This window comes from Theropithecus gelada, chromosome 17 (genome assembly GCF_003255815.1).
Source record: "Theropithecus gelada isolate Dixy chromosome 17, Tgel_1.0, whole genome shotgun sequence".
Classification (NCBI taxonomy): domain Eukaryota; kingdom Metazoa; phylum Chordata; class Mammalia; order Primates; family Cercopithecidae; genus Theropithecus; species Theropithecus gelada.
Window position 1 is genome coordinate 51,176,418 of NC_037685.1, and position 25,452 is coordinate 51,201,869.

Sequence of the window (25,452 nt, forward strand, 5' to 3'; positions counted from 1 at the left end):
CCCCCAAGTCCCACCTTGTGTTCTCATCCTTGCCCTGGTGGCCAGTGTCACACAGCTGCTCTCTGCGGCCCTTGCTTTTCTCTGGGGCATTCCTGATGCAGGATCCCCGGGCTGGACGCATGAGGGCATCAACACTCCCTGTGGCAATGCTTGGACACCAGGGAATAGGGGCCCAGGAGTAACAGGACTCCTCCCACCCCACTGCAGAGTGGACAGGGCTCCCCTGAGGCCTGTCACCAACAGTGGTAGCCAGCCTGACAGCACACGCCTAATTTCTCCTTCCTCCGTGCCGGTTCCACGCTTCCCAGCCTCCCTCTCCTGCCCCAGGCCTCGCTTCCCAAATCAACCACCTTCACACAGGCCCTTGTCTCCAGCTCTGCTGTCTGGGGCAACCCAGGCAAAAGAGTCCATGGCAGCGGTGGTCTGAAAAGTGTGTCCTCAGGATGGGTTTGAGAGCTCACTGCTGATGGTACGGGAAGTGGCGTTTTAATCAGCCCAGGTTAGTATAACACAAACACGACCATAACAAAACAACAGCAATAACAAAAGGATATTTTGAACTGTTTTATGCAAGTATTTCGACATCTTAGATGAAATGGACAAATTCCTTGAAAAACACAATTTACCCCAACAGAGACAAGAAGATATAGAAAATCTGAATAGTCTTTTTTTATTAAGGAAATTGGCATCCATAACTTTAGAACTTTTCACAAAACAAAATCCAAACCTATATGCCTCTCCAGTGAATTCTTCCAAAACTTTAAGGAAACATAGCGGTCTCACATGTGCTGATGGAGACAGAAGAAAGACGAGAAGAGTGCACCAACTCGTTTTTGGAACCAGGATAGCCTTCATACCGAACTTCTAAAAACATTGCCAGAAGTAAAACTTACAGGCCAACATACCTTATAAACATAGATGCAAAAATCATATTAAGAATAGCAAACAGGCCAGGCGTGGTGGCTCACACCTGTAATCCCAGCACTTTGGGAGGCCAAGGTGAGTGGATCACAAGGTCAGGAGTTCGAGACCAGCCTGACCAATATGGTGAAACCCCATCTCTACTAAAAATGCAAAAAGGAGCTGGGCATGGTGGCGTACGCCTATAATCCCAGCTACTCAGGAGGCTGAGACAGGAGAATCACTTGAATCTGGGAGGCGGAAGTTGCAGTGAGCCGAGATCGTGCCACTGCATTCCAGCCTGAGTGACGGAGACTCTGTCTCAAAAAAAAAAAAAAAAAGCAAACTATGTGTAGTAATTCTAATTAAAATGCTGATACATTGTGACCAAATAGAATTAATCCCAGGAATGCAAAATTAGTCAACTTTAGAAAATCCATCAATATAACTCACGGCAGTAGTAGAACACAGGAGTGAAATGTGTGACAATCTCCAAAGATGCACAAAACATAAAATTCAATATTCATTCATGATCAAAGTTCCCAGCAATTAATATGGCAATACTTTAAATCTGAAAAATATAATTTACAGAGCAAGTATAACAAGCTTTCTACTTAATCACACAACAGTAAACAGTGTTACCCTGAGATCAGGAGCAGAAAGCAGGTTTACTGTTACCACTTACGCTCTCGCCTTTTAACTGGAGTTCTAGACAGAGAACAAAAGCAAATAATAATAATAATAATAATACATTAAGGATTGGAAATGAAGATATAAAACTGTGTTTACTCACGGAAAAAAATATTTTATATGTAAAAAAATTAAATACAGATGAAGGTGACTACAGGTCAATATTCAAAAATAAACTGTGGGCTGAGTGCAGTGGCTCATGCCTGTAATCCCAGCACCTTGGGAGGCCGACACAGGTGGACCACTTGAGGTCAGGAGTTCAAGACCAGCCTGGCCAATGTGGTAAAACCCTGTCTTTAATAAAAGTTCAACAATTAGCCAGGCGTGTTGGTGCATGCCTGTAATTCCAGCTACTCGGGAGGCTGAGGCATGAGAATTGCTTGAACCTGGGAGGCAGAGGTTGCAGTGAGCTGTTATCATCCCACTGCACTCCAGCCTGGGTGACAGAGTGAAAAAAATAATAACAATAAATAAATAAACAAACAAACAATGAAGATCTGTCTCAAGTGATGACCAAGTAAGCTCCTGTCAAACCAATCCTCTTACAGAAAGTACTATAAACTCAAGACGAAGTTTTTTTTCAAAAAGAAATAAACTAACTGGCCAGGCGCAGTGGCTCACACCTACAATCCCAGCACTTTGGGAGGTTGAGATTGGGGGATTGTTTGAGCTCAGGAGTTCAAGACCAGCCTGGGCAACATGACAAGACCCCTGTCTCCACCAAAAATTAAAAATTAGCCAGGCGTGGTGGCACGAGCCTGTGGTTCCAGCTACTTAGGAGGCTGAGGTGGGAGGATCGCTTGAGCCTGGGAAACGGAAGTTGCAGTGAGCCGAGACTATACCAGTACACTCCAACTTGGGTGGTCGAGCAAGACCCTGTCTCAAGAAAAAAGAAATAAAGATTCAACTACCTGAAGAATGACTCAAAAGAAGACAAATTCTAGAGGGAAATTGACACTTAGAAAAAGGAAACAGCTTCCCAGTATGTTAGTTTGCTAGGGCTTCCATAACAAAGCACCACGGGCTGTGTGGCTTAAACAATAGATATTTACTTTCTCACGGTTCTAGAGCCTGGAAGTCCAAGGTGCCAGCAGGACTGGTTCCTTCTGAGGCCTCTCCCCTTGGTTTGTAGACAGCTGTCTTCTCCCTGCGTCCTCACCCTGTCTTCCCTCTGTACATGATATAGTGAGGAACCATTACTCAAAGAACAGCTAACTGCTCATGAGAAACAAGGCCAGAGGAGAGTGGAATAATATCTTTTTTTTCTTTTTTTTTTTGAGACAGAATTTCGCTTTGTTGCCCAGGCTGGAGTGCATTGGCGCCATCTCAGGTCTCTGTCTCCCGGGTTCAAGTGATTCTCCTGCCTCAGCCTCCCGAGTAGCTGGGACTACAGGTGCCCACCACCACGTCTGGCTAATTTTTGTACTTTCAGTAGAGATGGAATTTGCACCATGTTGGCCAGGCTGGTCTTGAACTCCTAACCTCAGGTAATCTGCCGGCCTTGGCCTCCCAAAGTGCAGGGATTACAAGCGTGAGCCACCGTGCCCGGCCTTAAGTATTAATTAACAGTTTAATTAAAAGGCAAACATTATCAGTGTGGATTTCAGAACGCAAATCCCACTGTATGCTGTCCTCAGGAGTTCCCCTTCAGATGTAAAGACTTCAGCGGTGATGAAGGACACGAGTGGGCTAAGGACCAGTGATGAGGAAGGATACACCATACAAATAATTAGCTTGAGACCGCTGGACTATCAGCTGTCCTAATCTCAGTAGACTTCAAGGCAGAGAATTAAGAGAAACAAAGACACATTTCATAATGTCTGAGGAAAAAAAAGTCTGTTTTTCTCTACTCTTACAGAATGCTATGGAAACCAAAAGGGGAGATTTCCCCCCACACTAACCAACCTCCAATGCTCCAGGCACCAATGCAATGTCCTAAAACTCAGTCATGGCATTACTTGGAGCTAGTGGGACCCCATAGGTTGAGGGCTCAGTCCTGCACGACTGCCTCCACTTCAGACACCAGTTTCAAGCAGTGGGTCCCCAAAGGAATCCCACTTCTGTCCACTGTAGCTACATATCAGGGATTCCCACGGACTCCTCTCCAGGTTTCATAGTTGGCCGACAGCTCACAGCACTCAGGGAAACACTTATGTTCACTGATTGATTATAAAGACTATGGATGAACTCTCAGAAGAAGAAAGTCGCCAGTGCAGGAGCTGGGGTGCACCCCCACCAGCCCCACCCCCAGCATGTCAGGGTGCTCACCAGACCAGAAGCTCTCCAAACCTCTTAGTTGAGGATTTCATGGAGGTCTCGTCACGTGGGCGTCATCCGTGATGAGCTCCATCTCCAGCTCCCCCGGGGGGTTGAAGCTGAGGGTTCCAGACTTCTCATGGTGGCTCCGTCTTTCCGGTGACCAGCCCCCCTCCCAGGGGCCACCAAGAGTCACCTCATTAGAACAAAAGGTGCTCTTATCACCTCAGAAATTCCAAGGAATTAGGGGTTCTGTGCCAGGAACTGGGGACAAAGACCAAATATATATTTCTTGTTATTTCACAATATTACATCTCAAATTAACTTGGCAAATGAGGCAGCACCGTGAAAACCCATGCCTTGGTCACTAGAAATGGAACCTGAAGGAAACCATGAGAGAGAAAGTGCAACTGTGTGTCTCCTAGACAGAGGTTGCTCCTTGATACAGCACAATTCAGCCCAGAGCCTTGAAACTTCTTGCTGGGAAACTTGCAAACTTATAGAAGATTTGCAAGAAAAGTACTAAGAATATCCAATCCTTTCCCAGATTCATCTAGTGCTAACATTTTGCCCTATTTGCTTCAGCATTTATTTTGCTCTCCCATCTGATATATATGTGTATAAAATGTGTAAATATCACATACATACAAAAGAATAAAATATCTTATATAAATATATATTTTCCCCGAAATTATATGATATTTGAGCATAAATTGCATACATTGTGGACTCTAAATACTTTCTTTAGCCTCTAAACATTTATCTTCTAAATATTTCAGTGTCTTTCCTAAAACCAAAGATATTCTCTAACATAACCACAGCACAGCTATCAATTTCAGTAAATTTAACATTGATAAAATATTTGTATCTAATCTGCAGCCTGTGTTCCAGGTTCACCACAGACCTACAATGTCCTTCAGTGTCCTCTTTCCCCAGCACAGGATCTATTCTAGGATCATAGATGGCTTTTAATTTTCTTGTTTTTTAATCTTCAGCCTTTCCGCCTTTGATGGCATCAATGCGGTGTTTGCTTTAATGATAATACAGGATGCGTTTATGGCACTGGAGTTATTCCTCTGGTGAGAAGACAGCCAGAGTCAGGGGCTTCTAAAGGGTGCGGCGGGCACCCCTCCCACCAACTCTCTCCAACCCAGCAGAACACCAAGCATCAACAGCCCCCACCTGTTATCCCTCCCCTAACTCTTTCTTGAATCCATTACAGGACCCGCAGGGCATACGGCCTGCAGTCACAAGGCGTGTATCTCGTCTCATGTGGGGCAGCCTGTCCCTTGCTCCCACTTTCTGCCCACAGGTGTCAGAGGAAGGGAGAAAAAGAAAGAGGACTTTTGGGACCTCAAGACCTCCACCCCAGGCTTAGAGGAGGCAGGACTCAGCAATGCCATTCTCAATAGCCAAGGTATCCTGGATGTCAAAGCAAACAGAAAAACGAGCTCTGAGAACAGGAGACTCCTTCATGTTCTACCGTCCTACAGCCACGTGTGCTCCCACCCTGACAAAGATTCGAGGAGTTCAGACTCCAATCCTCGGCGTATCTGAAACAGGCAGAGAGAACTGTGGGCGATCTGCCCGAGGAAAACATTCAAAACCAGTTTTTAGGTGGTATTTAAGTTATTTCAGGCTATCTGAACTCTGGGCTAAACCCAGTTATTTCAGAATTTGAAAATCTTGAAAGGAACAATAGAAAGCCCTAGAGGCATTATAGATAATGATGATAAAACATGAGTGACATTTTTAATTGCAAAATTGCACAAGATATAGCATCTTCAAAATGGGAATTGATCTAGCTGATACTATTTGCTTATGGTTAGTTCCAAATTGTATTCTGCCCCTGACGTTTTTACATCTCTTTCAAAGATCGAATCTGTGTTTTCCTTAATTCAGCATCTAAATGATTTGCCCCTTCCAGTGGGTGCTCTTCCTGTCTTCGTTCTCCAGCAGGCTTCCCTTTCTCTTCTGCAGCGCTGCTCGCGAGCAGTTTCTGTCAAGCCAGTGTTCAACGTTTGTCAATTACTCATGCAAATGAGCTCGGTTGCCAATCCAGAATTAGAAGAACTGGGTTTCCCTTTTTATTTTAAGATTGTGCTAGAATGCAGGGAAAACCAGCCGTGTCCGTCAGAATGCTTTCAGCTGCAAGGGACAGAGAACCTCATGAGGGGAGCTGGGCCAGTCGGGAGAACAGGTCACCTCGAGTCACAAGTCTGGGGGGAGTGCAGGTGTGGGGACCCCGAGGAATTCAGGGGCCAGAGACACCACAATTCTTCCCTGTCTCTGCTGTAGAATCCAGGCTCCCCCTCCGAAGGGGTGCGGCTGAGGAACTCAGACAGCAGATCAGCCCCGCCACTCCCAGCTGCAGGACAAGCAAGGGCTTCATCTGCAGGTCCTGTCCCCTCCAGGGAGGATGGGGGATGACAGCCAGTGCCCTCAGGTGTGCACCATGGCCCAGACACTGTCCCAATGCAGGCCGTTCTTTTGACCACCCTGCGAGTGTGCCCGATGACTGACTCCCGAGTTACAGAGGAAGAGCCAGGAGCACGGAGACGTCAGGAGCCGCCCAAGACCACGCAGCCCAGCAGCCAGGATCTGCTCTCCCTGGGCTTTGCACTGACAGCGTTCACTGTGCCCCACCTGGGCTTTGCACCGACACCAACAGCCTTCACTGTGGGCCTCACGGGGTTGTCTGGGTCCCGGGGTTTGTATGAGTAACACGCAGGGCAGGCCCATGGCTATGCTATCCACTGCCAGCTACCAGTTTTCTGAGCACTATCCCACTTCTCTCCCGGTTCCCAGCTTGCCCCCATGTGGCACCTGGAGGCCAAAGGCAAATCTGGGGCTGTGCATGACAAGGGCTCGAGTGGGACCTCCGCCCGCAGACACCCCCACCCTCCTGAGGCCCACGTCTGCTCTAGGGCAAGGCCCTGGCTTCCATCGGGTCCACAACAGGCAGGGCTCGCTGGGTCATTATTTCACCCCACAGCCCAGCATGCTTCTGTCAGTGGACGGTATTTACTGCAGCGAGCAGCATCACCCTTACAAAGGTGGCAGAAACATGGGAGACGGGTGGGAGGAGGGCAACGGAGCCACCGTCTGCTGCCATCGCCCGTGCGCAGTGGCTCTGCCACCTGGCAGCCAAGGCCATGCAAGATTCTGCAGGAAGAGCCCCTGGCCACGGGGAGGAGTGGGCGCAGGAGCCCACAGAAGAGGCCGGGCAGGAGGGAAGGAGGAGGGCGAGGCCCGGGCCGTTCTCCTTCCCACTTTGGCGTTGGCAGACAGATCCGAGGAGCTGCCGCCGGAGCAGCCTCCAGACTCCCGAGAAGAATTCCTCGGAGATTTTGTAAAGCCAGAGTTTCCTTCATGCAGTGCCACTGTCAGAGGCGTTGGAACCAGGGCAACTCCATCTTGAGTGAGGGCTGGAAAATGAGGCTGGGCCTTGCTGGGCTGCATTCTTAGAAAGTCAGGCATTCTGAGCCTCTAGACGTTTACAGTTCAGGGAACAAATTAACAATGTTTACTAAACAGCCCCAGACGGGAGTGTCCAGATATCCCCAGATCTGGAGAACAAAGGTATAACTAATTTTGCTTTAAAGTGAATAATATCGGCCGAGCGCGGTGGCTCAAGCCTGTAATCCCAGCACTTTGGGAGGCCGAGACGGGCGGATCACGAGGTCAGGAGATAGAGACCATCCTGGCTAACACGGTGAAACCCCATCTCTACTAAAAAAATACAAAAAAACTAGCCGGATGAGGTGGCGGGCGCCTGTAGTCCCAGCTACTCGGGAGGCTGAGGCAGGAGAATGGCGTGAACCCGGGAGGCGGAGCTTGCAGTGAGCTGAGATTTGGCCACTGCACTCCAGCCTGGGTGACAGAGTGAGACTCCGTCTCAAAAAAAAAAAAAAAAAGTGAATAATATCTATTCTTGTAATTAAGAAAGTTAATCCTTTATCACAAACCCTTGTGGCACAGCACATCTCCCCATATACACAAGCATTTTCCCAGAGTAGACGCATTTCTCCTCTTACTTTCTGGAACATCCTTCTCTGTCTATGGAGCAGCTGCACTTTCACCACTTTACTTTCTTAATAAACTTACTTTTACTTTGCCCTGTGGACTCGCCCTGAATTCTTTCTCGTGCAAGGTCCGAGAACCCTCTCTTGGGGTCTGGATCAGGACCCCTGTCCTGTAACATATTTCTGGCAACCACAGAAGGAACGATAGTGCAGAATCGCTGACCTGACGGCCACCTTCGGGTAGGTGGTGGGTCCTGTAACCACCTGCCTGGCCCACTGGCCACCTGTACTGCAGGAGGCTTCAGCTGCCACCTCACAGCAGAAAACGTCTCGCTGTGAAATGAGGCGGGTTCTGCAGGAACCAGGAAGATTTAATTTGATTGCAGGGGTGAAGAGAGAAAAGGCCAAAGCTGACTCTCTGGCACAGGACAGGCTTGGAGGGTGCCGAGGATGAGGTCAAACAGACGATCGCGTGTGCGCCTTGACCTTCCCTGTGCCCTTGCCCCTGCCCTGCCCAGCATGATCTAGCTGACATTCTGCGCAGACAGCAAATGAGGGTCTGAGTCTTCATGTCTTTCCCCTGGAGCTATGCATCGCACCTGGGAAGCTTTCAAAGCAAACTGGCCGGGACCCCACCCCCAGGTTTCCGATTCCATCACCTGGGGTGTGGCCCTGCCATGGTGTTTCCAACAAGTTCCCAGGTGACGCCACGAAGCTGGCCGCAAAGCTCTGCTCTCGGCCTTTGTTTCACAGTTTGGAGTAGAAGCATCTCTGCGACTCAGTTAAGCACCGATTCAATGACCCCCTATTTAGTACCTGGCATATTTTGTACCAGGCACGGGACTTGGTTATGCGCCCCGGGTGATTACAGGGTACAGTCCGGGCTAAGAGCCACTGTCCCAGGGGATACACACATCCAGCCCCTGCCAAGCAGGTGTTCCTGGTCGATCTACCTCTTCCATTAAGTGTACTGTTAAGGGGAGGGATGATTTTTATAGAGAAAGGAGAATTTTGGAAATGCCAAGTCTCTTAGCTCAGTGTCCGTGCCAGACCCTGCCCTGCTCTGACAGCCCTAGAGGGCCCCTCTTTCCTGCTCCCTTCGGCCTCTGTCCTTGTTTTGTTGCTGATTCAGCACAGCATGAAAGTGCTGTCAGATCAACTAGCATCTCCTCAATGCCATGGCCGTGTAGGTAGGCAGTGCTTCTGTCCCTCCAGCCGCACGGCCACAGTAATCCAGTCGCCCAGGATGGGAAGGGTGAGCGTAGCGTTGCTGCTGCCACCCTCAGCGGCCTCTCACGCCACATCCTGTGACTCGGCCCCCATAGTCCTCCCCTCCCAGTGCCCCATCTCGAAACGTAACTCATCTGCCTCTCAAAGGGCTAAAAATCTGATAAATTAATTTCCTTTAAGACATAATTGGTTTGATAAAGCTCAATACAGTTACCATCTTAGAGATACCTCTATTCTGCTGGCCGTAGTACCTCCACGTTGAAAGCGTGAAGATTCTGTAGTGTACATTGGGAGAGAATTCCCCACTGGTCTCTCATGTCGCTGCGTGTCTGGCAGGCAAGGCACTAACTGCCTTTGTCCAAGGCTGTCTTTTCCAGAATGACTATATAGCAAACAACCTTGAAAGATACAGATAGTTTCTCTCTGGAGCAAAAGGGTGAGCATGTTTCCTGCCTATGATAAAAGATTTGTATCCTCTGAGCTCGCGGTTTCTCTCTGTAATGCACCTGCTCTATGTGGGGGCACCCACCTGTGCCCATCCACTCACCCCATGGCACTGGAAGACAAGAGGAACTGCCATAAAGATGCGGATGCCCATGCTGCCTGTGCCAGGAGTGACAGGCTTTTGTCTCTGACCTCGGAATCTCATGCCTCCTACAGCATCCGTGAAACTGGCAGGCTGATGTGTTAGCTCACAAGTGGTGAAATCTCAGTCTTTCACAGTTTCTGGCACTATGTTCATATGGTGGATGATTACACAGCTGTCAAAATGAATGCACTGCAGTGAGACACAACATGGTAAAACTTAGCAATGTAATAATAAGGCAAAAAGTAAGTCTAAAACCACTACAGAAAGCACAATACCACGTCGGTAAAGTTAAGCACGTCTATACTCACACACATTTTCTAGGAATACATACGAGTGCAGAACTATTTTTTAAAAAGTGAAAGCGGGGGAGCAGGGACATGGGATTTAGGATGATGGTCACCTGGGGGTGAAGAGCCAGGGGACGGTGCGGGAGCATGGGATGAGGTGGAGTCGTGCGGTTTGAGGTAGGTTACGGCCAAAATCCTGGCTTTTGTTTGGGGTGGTAGGTTATAGAGGCTCCGTCTACATTATCAAAATAAAACTAACAGCTCACTGTATTGACCAATGATGAAACTGTGCTATGTGAAGCAAGGATTATTATTAATTTAGTTTGTTTACCTGAAAATAGTTAGATAGGGATGGACAGATAAATAGATTAACTAAATAAATGCATGGATGAATAGACAGATGGATGGATACATAAACAACAGACAAAAAGCTTGGCCAAAAACCTCCTTCTTGAGGAGGTTTCTTACTCAGAAACTCTTATCCCTTCTTACCCTTCCTTAATCTAAAGATGAAATGAGACATCTTATCGGGAATATTGGTTTAGAGGACTGAGTACCAATGCCATGTGGCAGCACTTTTATTTTTTGCATAAACACCTGTGATAGCAATTTCTTACATTGCAGAGCCCAGAGACATCCTTCAAGTCACCAGTCCGGGCGTGGTGAACTTTGCTACATGTTCAGGGAGACCCAGCCCAGCATTGATGGAATTTCTAGAAAAACTCATCAGCTGACCTCTTTGCCTGGCTCCCTGAAGTCCCAAAGAGGCTGAGGGACCCTGGGAACAACCGGAATTGTAGGTTTCTCCCTTTGGGTTCTCATGGGCCTGGCACAGCACAATGGGGAATGCAGGTGCCCGCCCACCCAGGCAGCAGTTCCAGGCCTGCACAGCCATGCGCTCTGCACCAGGTGACGCTCTGGGGATCTGGCCCGCTTGGCAGGGTCCTCCAGTTCAGCTTGTTCCAGGGTCCTCTGGCTCAGCTTGTTCCATGCCCCCAGAGCATGCGCTGCCTGTGCCAATGTCCCCTTAAAAGGGGTGCCAGTTTATACTGCCTGTGCTATTGTCCCCCTAAAAGGGGTGCCAGTTTACAGACTTTTCTAGGCCTCTAGTCTTGAGGTAAATCTTACAAGTCGATTTCCTTGAAAGACAGAATTGCTGTGGGTGAAGAAAGGCTTGTATGGCCTGAGCAAGGAATGAGGTGTGTAATTTAAAATTACTTCATGGCTGGCCATGATGGCTCACGCCTGTAATCCCAACACTTTGGGAGCCTGAGGCAGGCTCCTGAGGTCAGGAATTCAAGACCAGCCTGGGCAACATGGTGAATGAAGCCCCATCTGTACTAAAAATACAAAAATTAGCCAGGCAGGGTGGCCCATGCCTGTAATCCCAGCTACTCAGGAGGCTGAGGCAGAAGAATTGCTTAAACCCGGAATATGGAGGTTGCAGTGAGCCAACATTGCACAACTGCACTCCAGCCTGGGCGACAGAGGAAGACTCTGTTAAAAAATAAAATAAAATAGAACAAAATAAAATCAGTTCCTAGAAAATGAAATATCAACCATTGAAATGTGGAGTCTGTGAGGCTACGCAGCCCAGTCCCTGGCTGGAGATTTGTGCTAATAAACCTTGTGACCCCGGGCACAGGCCAGCTTTATCCCCTTCCCTGTCAGCCAGATGCAGAGGCGGCAGCCAGTCTCCCAGGCTGCTTCCAGTGCTGAGATGTCGTCATTCCTGCTTCCACACCACACCCTGGTCCTCACTGCAGGTGTCCATTTCCCGGCCCCCTGAAAGAGGAATCGGAAGATAAAGATTCTATTTCAGGTGTGATGACTGCTCTCTGATCCCTTCTCCTACACAGCAATTGCACGCAGCTCCTTTGAGGTTGTCGTTTTTCATCCGTGGCCTTCGGTTCACGATGCCCATCACGCCCCCAGTCCAGGAGGATTCATTAGAGGCTGTCTGTGAAGGGCTGACCTCATCAAAGGAAAGTGCTATACGAACCCGAGGCATTAAAAATAGAAGTGGAGCCAGAAGATGTTTAATCTCAAGGGTAAACGTTTCCTGTGCTGCTCAATAAACCGCATGTGTTCCAAGAGAGGCAGGCAACATAATGCAAGGAGGAGGACGGCGTCTACACGGGAATGAAAGCAGGCCAGCCCACCGGGTACCAGAAGAAAAGGCATCCCTGTGCTTAGAGGCCCACTGTTGACGAGAGGGCCTGTCCCGGGGCCCACATATGCAGGAGGTCAGCAGCATCCCAGCACATTGCTCGGCGTTTCCACGAGGTGTCAAGGCAACCCTCAGCGGTGGGCGCGCCCCGCAATGGGAAGGCGGGGATGGGGCCCGAACCTTTCCCTGGACCTTGGGCCAGCACTTCCTGCCTCCGAGTCCTGTCCTGGAGAGGAGGGCTGGCCGTGCACCTTTCAGTTCGCACGAAGGCCTGTGATGCCTTTGCCGTGTGAATTCCATCGAACCCCTCCCTGCCTGAGAGGCGGCGGAGCACCGTGGCCGAGAACCCAGATCCTGGAGCCTTGGTTCAAATCTCAGTTCTGTCACTTAATATTTCCCCCAATAGTTTGTTACGAAAAAATTTAAACACAGAAAAGCTTCCAGAATGGCTCAGTGAGCACCTCCGTGCCCGCCGCCTGCCTACCACCCACTCCTACATGCTAGCAATGGACATTTTATCACATCTGCCCCATGTCCAAGGCTCTGTCCACCAATCCATCTTGCTTTCATGTATTTCAAATAAACTTTAGGCCAGGCAACCTTCCTATCAGGAAGGCCGAGGTGTCGGCCTCCTATGGCTCCTCCAGCAACGTCTCCAAACCAACTCTGCCCAAGAGCAACCAGAGTCGTGTGGATTCACTTTACAAGTAAGATGCCAGATTAAGGAGAAGGATTACAAATGGGGAGGAAAGTCAGGGATGGTCCCCGTGTGCCCGAGTGCTGTCACTGAACAGCAGCTGGCATCCGTCATTCCGACGGCCACATCAGGGCCCTTCTGAGCACCAGGCAGGCGGTGTGTCCAGCACTCCCACACCCACCAACAGACGACTTGGAAAGCCTGAGCTTTTACTGAAACATCTGTACCAAGAAGCCATCCGCTAATAGTTTTCTTTGTCAGACTCTGTTTTCAATGTTTCATCATGAGCAACCTCAGCTTTAGAGGAAGTGTGGAGAAAAATAACCCACTGCCCACACTTAACTATTTATTTATTTTTTATTTTATTTTACTTTTGCTGGGCCACTTCATGAGACCTCATGTGGTTCACCCTCAGCAACCTCAACATGTTTCTGAAAAACAAGGATGTTCTCCTGCACAAAGTACCATTCTCACACCTAAGAAATTAGTAACGATGCCTTAATACCATCTCCTACCGTGTCCAAATTCAGAATGTCCCCATTGTCCCCACATGCCTTGTATCATAGAACCAGTCAAAGTTCATGCATTATATTTTGTTTTTCTGTCTCTCTTGCCTCTTTTTATTTTATTTTTTGAGACGTAGTCACACTCTGTTGCCCAGGCTGGAGTGCAGTGGTGTGATCTCGGCTCACTGCAACCTCCGCCTCCTGGGTTCAAGCGATTCTCCTGCCTCAGCCTCCTGAGTAGCTGGGACTACAGGTGCCTGCCACCATGCTCAGCTAATTTTTTGTATTTTTAGTAGAGACGAAGTTTCACCATGTTGGCTGGGATGGTCTCGAACTCCTGACCTCAAGTGATCCGCCCACCTCAGCCTCCCAAAGTGCTGGGATTACAGGCATGAGCCACTGAGCCTGGCCTCTGTTGCCTCTTTTAGTCTAGAATATCCTCCCAAATCCTTCTCTGCCTTTCTTTTCACAGTGCTGGCTTTCTGCAGAGGCCAAGCCAGTTTTCTTGTAGAAGGTCCAGTGTTCCAGGTTTATCTGATTTCTTCCTTGTTAGCCTTCATCTCATACCCTGTATTTCCTAGATACTGAAAATCATCTGCTGGTTTTAATTCCTAGGGTTGGATACAAAAGCATGTTTTTCTTTTTATTTTTTAATATTTGAAGGTTTTTCTCTTTCCCGTTCAGGAGGAAATTCAGGTAAGGTTAGACAAGGAAAAAGAGCAGATAAATGGAAACATGGTTTATGAGGTAATTTGTCTGTTTTCAGAAGCTGAGACTTATCCCTCTAGTTTTCTTTAGGGTGTATTTTCCCCTTATTGAAACAAGTGTGATCTCAGTTATCCCACCAAACTGCGCGTTTCCCTCTGTGGCTGTACATCAGCTGCTGGTTCTGGAGGAACAACGAGAAGAGTGATAAGCTCAACGCTGATTCCTGTAACTTTTCTACCTCATACAGGAGAGATTCATTGTTGTTCTTTTTTTTGAGATGGAGTCTCACTCTATCACCCAGGCTGGAGTGCAGTGGCATGATCTCGGCTCACTGCGACCTCCGCCTCCCGGGTTCAAGCAATTCTTCTGCCTCAACCTCCGGAGTAGCTGGGATTATGGCACCCACCACCACACCTGGCTAATTTTTGTATTTTTAGTAGAGACAGGGTTTCACCATGTTGACCAGGCTGGTCTCGAACTCCCGACCTTGTGATCTGCCTGCCTCGGCCTTCAAAGTGCTGGGACTACAGGTGTGAGCCACCGCACCTGGCCTGTTGTTCTTCTAGAATGATTCTGGTTCCTCGCTATTTTTTGACTTCTGGACCCTTAACACAACTGGAAAAGAACACGATCGGTAGGAGCTGAACATCTCCAGGGCTGAGAGGGGAGAGTGCAGTCATTTCCCAGGACAGAGGTTTTCCCCCACTGGGTTCCCATCAATGAGAAAAATCGTTTTTTATTTTATTTTATTTTATTTTATTTTATTTTATTTTATTTTATTTTATTTATTTATTTGAGATGGAGTCTCGCTCTGTCGCCCAGGCTGGAGTGCAGTGGTGCGATCTTGGCTCACTTTGACCTCCACCTCCCGGGTTCAAGCGATTCTCCTGCCTCAGCCTCTGGAGTAGCTGGGATTACAGACGCCCGCCACCACACTCGGCTAATTTTTGTATTTTTAGTAGAGATAGGGTTTCACCATGTTGGCCAGGCTGGTCTCGAACTCCTGACCTCAGGTGATCCACCCACCTCAGGTGATCCTCCCAAACTGTTGGTGGCGTGAGCCACCATACCTGGCCTAGAAAAATAATTTACTCTTTAAATTTGATTGGATTTTAACAAAAGTATGTTCGTGCCTCCTGAATACATCTTCTATGAGAGCTGCATACAGACGTTTACCCGTTCACGAGAAACTTTAGTAAATTATTTAAATGTTGCTGTGCCCTCCCTGGATTGGACTCTGGAATTTGCCTTTCATTAACACACTACAGTCTGACATGGGGCTAAAATGTAAACACTGTCTCTGTTTTAAAATAAGTGATCCTGCTTAAAATTAGCAAAATGGAACCCTGTTAGGCTGTGAAATTGAAGTGCCCAGCTGGACGTCAGGCAAGTACGGTCTCCCCGTTGCCTGACCGTCCACCAGTCTTCCTGGAGTGGTGGCCACTGCGTCTGACCCTGACTCGGATGTTAGTTGACTCTGGAGCGTCCCGAGTTTGCCGGCTTCCTGTGCAGCGCTAGCGTGAGACGGGCAGGCAGCCAGGAACGCGCCGGCAACAGATGCCCATTGGATGGAGTTTGTCTCCCGGCTTCCCTGCCCTGCTCCCGGAGTCTCCCGGACCCTAGGCCCTCACTGCCTGTGGCCACAGCCCTGAGCATGCATCAGCTTTTCCTCCCTGAGCTGTGCCAGGGCCCTGAGCCCACCTCGTACCCCTAGGATCCCATCCCTGTCCTCTGCCTTCAGGCTGGACAGATGGCAGTGTCAGTGGCCCCCAAAAAGGCCATGTCCACTAGAAGCTGTGAATGTGACTTTATTTGGAAATAGGATCTTTGTGGGCTGGGCCCGGTGGCTCACGCCTGTAATCCCAGCACTTTGGGAGGCCAAGGCAGGTGGATCACAAGGTCAAGGGATCGAGACCATCCTGGCCAACATGGTGAAACCCCATCTCTACTAAAAATACAAAAATTAGCCAGGCGTGGTGGCAGGTGCCTGTAATCCCAGCTACTTGGGAGGCTGAGGCAGGAGAATCACTTAAACCCGGGAGGCAGAGGTTGCAGTGAGCCGAGATCGCGCCATTGCTCTCTAGCCTGGTGACAGAGCAAGATTCTGTCTCAAAAAAAAAAAAAAAAAGAAAGAAAAAAAAGGAAATAGAGTCTTTGTGGATGGAACCAAGCTAAGGCCACACTGTAGTACAGTGAACTCAGATACAACCACTAGGGTCCTTAAAAGAAGGAAACTGGGCCAGGTGCAGCGCCTGTCATCCCAGCACTTTGGGAGGCCGATGCAGGTGGATCACCTGAGGTCAGGAGTTCAAGACCAGCCTGGCCAACATGGTGAAACCCCGTCTCTACTAAAAATACAAAAATTAGCCTGGTGTGGTGGCAGGCACCTGTGATCCCAGCTACTGAGGAGGCTGAGGCACGAGAATGGCTCAAACCCAGGAAGCGGAGGTTGCAGTGAGCAGAGATGGAGCCACTGTACTCCAGCCTGGGCGACAGAGCAAGACTCCATATCAAAAAAGAAGAAGGAATTCTGAACACAGACACACACACACAGGGGAGACCAGCAAGTGATGATCAAGGCAGAGGCTGGAGCGATGTGTCCACCGGCCAGAGGACACCGAGGATGTCGAGGATGGCTGGCAGTCAGCAGGGGCTGGGAGGGGGGTGAAGGCTCTTCCCCAGAGCCTGCCAAGGGGGCATGGTTCTGCCTACACCTTGACCTTGGGCTTTCAGGACCCAGAACGGTGAGAGAACGCACTTCTGTTGTGTACACTATGCAGTGTGTGACACTTTGTTGCAGCAGTCCTAGGACACGAACACAGGAGGCGTCAGTGACTGGCCAGGGTGTCCTTTCGAAGAAGGTTTCAAAGCAGGACAGTGTCTCAGCTCAGGAGGACACATCTAAAATAGTGAAGGCGTCGGACCAGCTACTCAGCAGGAAGAAATCGTATCTCAGAATGGAAGAGGAGAATTTGAGAAAACTGCTTTGATCTGCAGGTTTTGAAGGAACCTTGGGCATTTTGATGTCACTTTTCTGGGCAAGTGTGCTCAAGGCGGCCATGTAGACATGGGAAAGCATAACTCTCTGTTTCTAAGCACTGCTCGTAACAGACACCCCTGATCAGACAACCTGATCGTTCCTCATCTCAGGCCTTGCCCTTTTCCCTGCTGAGGAGATGCTGGCCAGGGAAGAGGCGAATTCACTCAATAATTCAGCGAAATAACTCGATGACTTTTTTTCTTTTTCTTTTTTTTTTTTTTTTTTTGAGATGGAGTCTCACTCTGTCACCCAGGCTGGAGTGCAATGGTGCCATCTCCACTCAATGCAACCTCCGCCACCTCCCAGGTTCAAGCGATTCTCCTGCCTCAGCCTCCTGAGTAGCTGGGACTACAGGAGCCCATCACCACACCTGGCTAATTTTTGTATTTTTAGTAGACACAGGGTTTCACCATGTTGGTCGGGCTAGTCTCAAAGCCCTGACCTCAGGTGATCTGCCTACCTCGGCCTTCCAAAGTGCTTTAAAAAGGAAACATTCCCCTCTCCCCACTTTCATCTGGTTGTTCACATACTAATTCTGAGAAACACAGCCATTGCACTTTGATACTAGTTATTCCATTTCTTACAATCTTTAACCAATACTCTGACAAATTGTTAATTTAAGAAGAATTTGCAAAGGAAGTAACCCTACTATGGTTTTTAAAAGGCAAACAAGAAAAGAGTGTGTGAAAGTGCCTCTTACTGTAACCTTCCCTGTAAGGGTAAGCCTTTTAAAATCACAGCCTAACAAACCTGAATTCTGCATCTGGAACTTCAGCTTTCTGTGGTGTGTGACCGTATAATACAAGCTGCATATTGTGGCGACCTACCAGTTTGAGTTGAATTAAATATTGAAAGCAAACTCCAGAAATATCTAAAAGGAAACGCACCAGCAATATTGTATTGATTGTGCTAGGCTGCTTAATAATTAATTCCCTCACCTCGGTTTTTGAATGTCGTTCTGTTTATGCCTCAGTACCAAAAACAACTGAGAAAGGGGCCGCAGCTCTGGCCTTCATCGGCTACTGCAAAATCGGAGCAGGGTTCTGGTGGGTGATGGGGGAGTAAAGAGAACGGGCCCTTTTTCGTGTCTCCACTTCGTAGGGACCCAGGCAAGAGCACCCAAGCAGACCTCTGCTTAAAGCAAAAACGGACCGAAGTTGTTTTCCCTTCAATAAACCTGCTAAATGGTCTAAATGGGTTTGTAAAGCAAGGGTGATGGTGAGGCAAGGTGACCACCTGGAGCCTGGGGCCGGGCCAGGCAGGAGAAAGGGCCTCCTTCTGTTTTTCTAACCTTTGTTAGTTTCAGGTTTTAAGTACTGTAAGTATTCAAATTTGGGCTCCTGGCATGACCTGGTTTATGCAAGTAGAATGCAGACCATCCCCAGGTTTAGCAGAGAGAGAATCTAAACAATGACCCTTGCAAACACAGCAAGGATACCGACAAACGCCAGAAAGTTCAGCTGTGGAGTTTTAGTCGTGGCTGAGTTTCGGTGGCCTTGCTTCCACCCGATCAGGGTTTTGAATGCCGTTGAGGGGAAGACGCGAGTCTGCTCACGTGCTGCCCAAACCAGAAATGCCCGCGTCATGTCCATGTTTCCGCTTCCTTGACGAAGAGACCTGTCTCACACTCCAGCCAGAGCTTCGGAGCTGGAGGTGAAACTCTGCGAAGGAGAAGCCCTGGTTTGTAATCACACCGAGCTTGGGCAAGGAGGCCGGAGGAGGGGAGGAGGTAGGTTCTATGTCTTGGGTGGGACCTTGCTTAATTTTTTTTTTTTTTTTTTTTTTTGAGATGGCATCCTGGTCTTTGGCCCAGGCTGGAGTGCAATGGCGCGATCTCGGCTCCCGGCAACCTCCACCTCCCGAATTCCAGCGATTCTCCTGCCTCAGCCTCCCAAGTAGCTGGGATTACAGGCATGGGCCACCACGCCCGGCTAATTTTTGTATTTTTTAGTAGAGACGGGGTTTCACCATGTTGGCCAGGCTGGTCTCGAACTCATGACCTCATGATCCACTTGCCTCAGCCTCCCAAAGTGCTGGGATTACAGGCGTGAGCCACCGAGCCAGGCCTCCTTGCTTAATTCTTAAAAGGCCTGATCAGGTTATGAATTTAACAACTGGATCAGTGAAAATAATCTTTACTGGCAGGATTTTGCCAACAGGAAGCGTCTGGGATTGTTCATGGGCATTTTTGTGTTGTTTTGTTTTCCTTATCACGTACAAAACCTTCCTCGTTCCACCCACGGGTGGGAGAGGGATGGGTCTTTCCTGCCGGGTCGTCAGGGCTCACGGGGAGCACACAGACCCTTTGGTCAGCTCCTACCTGCAGCCAGGAGCGGTACTGAGCACCCAGCTTCAGGCTCCATGGATCTCGTGACGATCCTGACAGGTGCAGCATCAGGGGCCCAAGCCAGGTGGTGACTGCCCTGAGAGGCTTGGATAAAGCCAGCAGCACAGGAAAGCGTAGCAGAAGCGGGTTTGTAAAGCAAGGGTGATGGTGAGGAGAGGTGACCACGTGGAGCCTGGGGCCGGGCCAGGCAGGAGAAAGAGGGCCTTGTTCTGTTTTTCTAATCTTTGTTCGTTTCAGGTTTTAAGTACTGTGAGTATTCAAATTTCGGCTCCTTGCATTACCTGGTTTATGCAAGTAGAATGTAGAATACTATATATCAGGCCAAAAGACCAATGAAAGCAACATTTCCTACATTCATTCTTGTTTGTTTTTTTTTTTTTTTTTTTTTGAAACAGAATCTTGCTCTGTCTCTCAGGTTGGAGTGCAGTGGCATAATCTCAGCTCACTGCAACCTCTGTCTCCCGGGTTCAAGCAATTCTCCCCTCTCAGCCTCCTGAGTAGCTGGGATTACAGGCATGCGCCACCATGCCTGGCTAATTTTTGTATTTTTAGTAGAGATGGGGTTTCACCATGTTAGACAGGCTGGTCTTGAACTCCTGACCTCACGTGATCCACCCGCCTTGGCCTCACAAAGTGCTGGGATTACAGGCGTGAGCCACCACGCCTGGCCCCGTCCATTCATTCCTTCGTCCATTCAATCCGTATTTCTCCAGCACCATCTCAGAGCCGAGCCCTGCACTGGGCCCTGGTGTGTGGGAACTTCCCCCACAGGGTTGCGCTGAGTCCGGTCCCTCTGGGGCCGCCTCTGGGACTGGTCAGCGCGGCCACCCAGGCGATGCTGTCTCATCGGCGCACCTCGGAGGACACACTGGGTTCTCTTGGCTTCGTGCTGGGAGCCCCGTGATCTGATAACGGACATTGATAACCGGCGTAGGCACCCGAGACCCTACTTCACTGGCTGACATCGCTGGTCTAAAATTGGGCGCGCGCCCACTCACCCCGAGACCGCCCAGTTCCTGCATCTTGCTGCCGTTCCGCGAGAGGCCATTTGGCCTGGGGCAAGGCGGCCTCTGGGTAGCCGCCTCCCCTTCAGCACAGCGTCCGCGAGCTGCAGAGATGCTCACTTCTCTCCCAAGGCAGGGTGGGGTCCTTGCCACGGTGGGACCCCTCCCATCTGACACTAAGAACTGCAGCGCTGGCTTCTTTCTCCTCTTGGCCCTTACGTGCCGCGTCCCCAGGGGCCTTCGGTTTGCCACCCAGGCACTAGACAGAGCCTGCCTTCGTTCTCCTTCCTCCACACCTGGAGGCCACACCCAGCCCTGGCCCCGGCCCGGCCCCCAGAAGCAGATTCAGTATCACACTTAGGACTGAGAAATTTTTACGGAGGAGTTAAGGGGCGGGGAACTCACTCGCTCTTCACGCAGCAGAAGGTCACCTGATTTCTCCTGGGCAGTTGTGTTCTCTGCTTTTGCTCGTCCCCACAGTCTCTATGTAAAGCACTGACCTCTCTCTCCCCCTCCTTGTGAACCATTCACCTCTGAGCTCAGCTCCTGGGCTCCATTCAGCCAAACAAAAGTCACGCTGATACTCGGGCCATCTGTGGTACTTCAAGGGTGCCCCTCGGTGGTCTCAGCCTCCGCACGCCTTCCCAGCATAAGATGGTGGAAATATTTTTTCAACTAACAAAATATAAGCAAAAAGCCCAGGCGTGGTGGCTCTCGCCTGTAATCCCAGCACTTTGGGAGGCCAAGGCAGGCAGATCACATGAGGTGAGGAGTTCGAGACCAGCCTGGCCAACATGGTGAAACCTTGTCTCTATTAAAAATACAAAAATTAGCCAGGCATGGTGGCAGGCGCCTGTAATCCTAACTACCCTGGAGGCTGAGGCAGGAGAATTGCTTGAACCCGGGAGGTGGAGGTTGTAGTGAGCCAAGATTGGGCCATTCCACTCCAGCCTGGGCAACAGAGAGAGGCTCCATCTCACTAATAATAATAATAATAATAATAATAAACAAACAAAAATGTCCTGGCTGGAATGCTATTGCGAAGGAAACATGTTCTCCTTGACATGGCCAGGTGAGGCCTGTCCTGTGATCTAGCCTTATGACCTCGGGTCACTCAGTTTCCCCATCTATAAAAGGAAGGGGTTGGGCTCATAGTCTCGAGTTCTAACTGGATCTGGAGCAACCGGCGACCACCGTGGGGGAAGCGTCACTTACACAGAGAGATACAATGGTTACCTCTTCCCAAACAGAGTCATGGAACCATCTTCGGACCTGTTAGCCGAATAGTCCTCATTCTCTGCATCATCTGGTTGAAGATGTCTAGAAAGAGACTGAATTCCAGTTGTGTGCAGGTGCCATAAAGGGACTCCTGAGCAGGTGGCTGAGGGGTCGCCATTCAGTCTCCATGCAGAGCACTGACTTTCACACTAACGATGTCAACTCACCGACAACCCCAGGTGATTCTCCAGAAGTTCACAGCCAGCTCTCTGTTCTCACCTCATGGAACCAACGCCCGTTCCCTTTTCCCTAGCTCTGCCATTGTTCCTACCTAAGTGACCTGCTGGTCCATCGAGCTCCCTGCATTTTAATGGTTGTTTTTCTGTTTGCTTGAGAGTGGAGGTTGCAAGAGAAGGCTGGTGTGTAGCTTAGCGGGAGACAAGACCAAGCCCGAATGCCACTGCTGTGCTAAAGCTTCCACACAGATCTTCTCTGGGCAAAGCTAAAACCTCATGCCTATCAAATAAGTCAAAAGAGGGTTCTCTAAAAGCTTTGAAATGCAAGACTGATTCAAGGTAGAACTCAAAATTAACAATGACGACAGCTCCCCAAAGGACCCACAGTCTCTATCTAAAGCCCTGGCGAGCTTGTCCAGCGCTCCAGAGCGTGCAAGCATGCAAAACACTGCAGCGTGATCCCAGGCCCTATAAGCAAGAAAGGCGCTACCCTTGAGGGAGGAGCCATGTGTTAACGCCCATTTTAAAGCAAGTAGAAGCCCAGGAAGGTAGAGTGATGTGCAGAAGAGAATCCTGTAGGTCAGAGACTGGAGGTGCTGGGTCAAACGACAAACCCAGGCTTTACCCTGTGCTCTGCCCAGTCCAAGGCCCTGGGACTCAAACGTCGTAAAACACTCATGCACTTCCCGGGGACTCAGGGTAAACTGCGCACTCTTAGCAAACCTGATTTTAACACTTGTCAAGCAAATAAGGCCTTGAGAAAATTCAGAAGAGCAATGATTGGCATTTTGCCACTTAAAACCTTAAATGAACTCCCACTTTAAGATGTCAGCCTTTGGGGTTTATTATCATGCCGCCTCTTCCACGGGAAAGCTTCCCTGTTGCACTGAGGTCTCGGGCTTCACGTGCTGTACAAGAAAAGCACAGCTATCGTGCAAGGAGAATGAGAGGAGCAAAAACGAATATGAATCTGCTGCAAAATGCCCTCCTGATACTCATGTCTTATTCATGAATGTGCCTCATCAACATTGAGACCACAAGGAAATTTGTACTATAAGTAGAAATTCTAGAGAAAGTGGCTAACTTAAATTTCCTTACTTTAACCAGCTCTTGATGAATAATGCATAATATACTATACAAGATGCGTATCAAGTTTGACTTAGAAAATGAGAAAGTAAATTTACTGAAATAAAAAAGAGAGAAAAAAACTCCAAATTATTCAAGGACTTGAGATCTACAATAACAACAAAATATTACAAGTACAAAAAAAAAAAAAAAAACTGACCAAGAGAAATTCCTCTCCTTAGTCATTTAGTCAAAAATCATCGTCATTTATGGAGAACTTTATTTAATAAAATAGGCTTGCTGGGTGTAAAACACCCTCTTGTCCTTGGTTCCTGTCAACAAAACAAAAATCTAACTTCTGCCTGACACCAGATGCCTGGGTCGCCTGCAGTTTCCCTTCCAGCTGTCTGATAACATTGAACAGATAAAATCCTCCTTTAAGAAACAGAGAACTTTTAAGAGTCTGGCAGGCCAAAGAAGTTCTGGTTCAAAAATTAAAGATCTGCAATTCTATTAGGACAAAAGGGAGCTTGGGAGCTCCCATGGGAAAGATTCCATGTCTAGTCTGCAGAGTATCAGGCCTTTGATGGGAAACTGGAACACTCAGCTCCATCTCCCCCGCCAGGAGACAGCCACGGACGGAGGTCACCTGCTTCTGCCACTGTCATGGCCCCTCCATCCTGGGGTACCTGGGCATGAGAGGACAGGGACTCAGACTGGAAGAGAGAGATGCCAATAGAAAGGAGAGTGTCAGATCCGAGTGACAGAGAGACAGAGAGAAAAGAGCGTGACTCGCCAACACCAGCATACTGTGGGCCCTTTGTTGAACCCCAGATATCTGAGACAGACAGCTCTCAGTTAATTTAGAAAGTTTATTTTGCCAAAGTTAAGGATGAGTGCCCGTGACTCAGTCTCAGGAGGTCCTGACATGTTCCCAAGGTGGTTGGGGGCACAGCCTGGTTTTATACATTTTAGGGAGACATAAGACATGAATCAACATGTGTGAGATGTACGTTGGTTTTGTCCAGAAAGGCGATACAACTCGAAGCAGGCAGGGTCTTCCAGGTCATAGGCAGGTAAGAGACAAAAGGTTGCATTCTTTTGAGTCACTGATTAGCCTTTCCAAAGGAGGCGATCAGATATGCATCTATCTCAGTGAGCGGAGGGCGGCTTTGAGTTCTGTCTGTCCTTTGTCCACAGGGAAACTCCTTATGACGGAGGTATGTCACTTTTTTTTTTTTTTAATCTGAGTAGCTTCCTTTTTAAGGAATAGATTGGGATGCAGCTTTGCCCTAAGCAGTTCCCAGCTTGACTCTTCCCTTTGGCTTTTGGGATGCCAAGATTTATTTTCTTTTTACACCTTTCAAGGCAATCCTGCTCTGTCTGCAGAGATGATAGAAAACTGCACTCAAGCAGGACCCAGCCCCTTTCCATTACGGATGCAGAGAACTGAGGCCCAACACAGTCCCAGGACCCAGCCCCCTTACATTACAAATTCAGAGAACTGAGGCCCAAGACAGTCCGTTGGCTGCAGAAGAGAAAGAAAACAAGAAAACCAGGAAGAGCAAGAAAAGGAGGAACAGGAAAGGGAGTTTATCAGTTTCAAATAACACTGTTTAATAAGCAATTTTTAACTCATTTTTATTTTATTAAGTTGAACCTAATTCAATGTTTTATGTTGAACCATATGAAATAGCCATTTTTGCTGGTAAAACTGGAGAATTTCAGTAGTTCCACTTGATATATCGTTGGTGGAAGTCAGTTCTGACTTGATATATCGTTGGTGGGGGCAGTTCCGACTTGGACCCACATATTTAGACCTTCTGAGTCAGGAATTCACAGACTTTTTCAAATTACCAAATTCAGGAATGAAAGAGTGGATGGGCCGGGTGTGGTGGCTCACGCCTGTAATCCCAGCACTTTGGGAGGCTGAGGCGGGCGAATCATGAGGTTAGGAGATCAAGACCATCCTGAGGTCAGGAGATCGAGACCATCCTGGCTAACATGGTGAAACCCTGCCTCTACTAAACAAACACACACACACACACACACACACACACACACACACACACACACACAAATTAGCCATNACACACACACACACACACACACACACACACACACACACACACACACACACAAATTAGCCATGTGTGGTGGCGGGTGCCTGTAGTCCCAGCTACTAGAGAGGCTGAGGCAGGAGAATTACTTGAACCCGGGAGGCAGAGTTTCCCTCTGGGAACCGAGTGCAGGGAGCTGAGATTGTGCCACTGCACTCCAGCCAGGGCGACAGAGTGAGACTCCGTCTCAAAAAAGAAAAGAAAGAGTGGATGACACCATTGACCGACCAATAGAAACAGAAACAGAAAGGGATGATGGGGATTGTGAGGAGAACTGTGTGCCAGTAAAGTAGGTAACTAAGAGGAAATGGAAATTTTTATAATAATGAAAGCTACTGAAACTAAGTCAAGAGAAATAGAAAAT